Genomic DNA, 279 nt, shown 5'->3' with positions numbered 1-279 from the left:
GACTTGAAACATTTCGGAATTGGCTTACATTATTTCTTAATAAACCTCTGCAGCTTCTAAGCACTCTTTTCCAGGCTCTGCATGCTGAGACGAAGCAGAAAAGTAACCCAGACTAGAGCACAAGTTCGACGCCAATCAAAGTCTATCGACTTTCACCCAGAGTTAAGAGCTTGGGAGCCTGGCGCTGCACCTCTAAGGCCTCTATGACTCTAGGTAGGAACACCCGGTCCGGCCTTTATTTCCACCTCTAGGAAGACAGGCAGGACCCCGGCACAAGCC

At 49.5% G+C, this 279-nt stretch overlaps 1 protein-coding gene across 3 annotated transcripts in view; it reads right to left on the bottom strand.

Annotated features, from left to right (window-relative positions):
* The window catches only part of SNRPD1 (small nuclear ribonucleoprotein D1 polypeptide 16kDa), an 8,674-nt gene that overhangs the window by 8,122 nt on the left and 273 nt on the right, over window positions 1-279 (bottom strand). The gene's annotated exons all lie outside the window — the stretch shown is intronic.

The sequence above is a fragment of the Bison bison genome, unplaced genomic scaffold (assembly GCF_000754665.1).
Source record: "Bison bison bison isolate TAMUID 2011002044 unplaced genomic scaffold, Bison_UMD1.0 scf7180017864498, whole genome shotgun sequence".
Lineage (NCBI taxonomy): Eukaryota > Metazoa > Chordata > Mammalia > Artiodactyla > Bovidae > Bison > Bison bison.
This window is presented reverse-complemented; position numbering and strand designations above follow the sequence as displayed.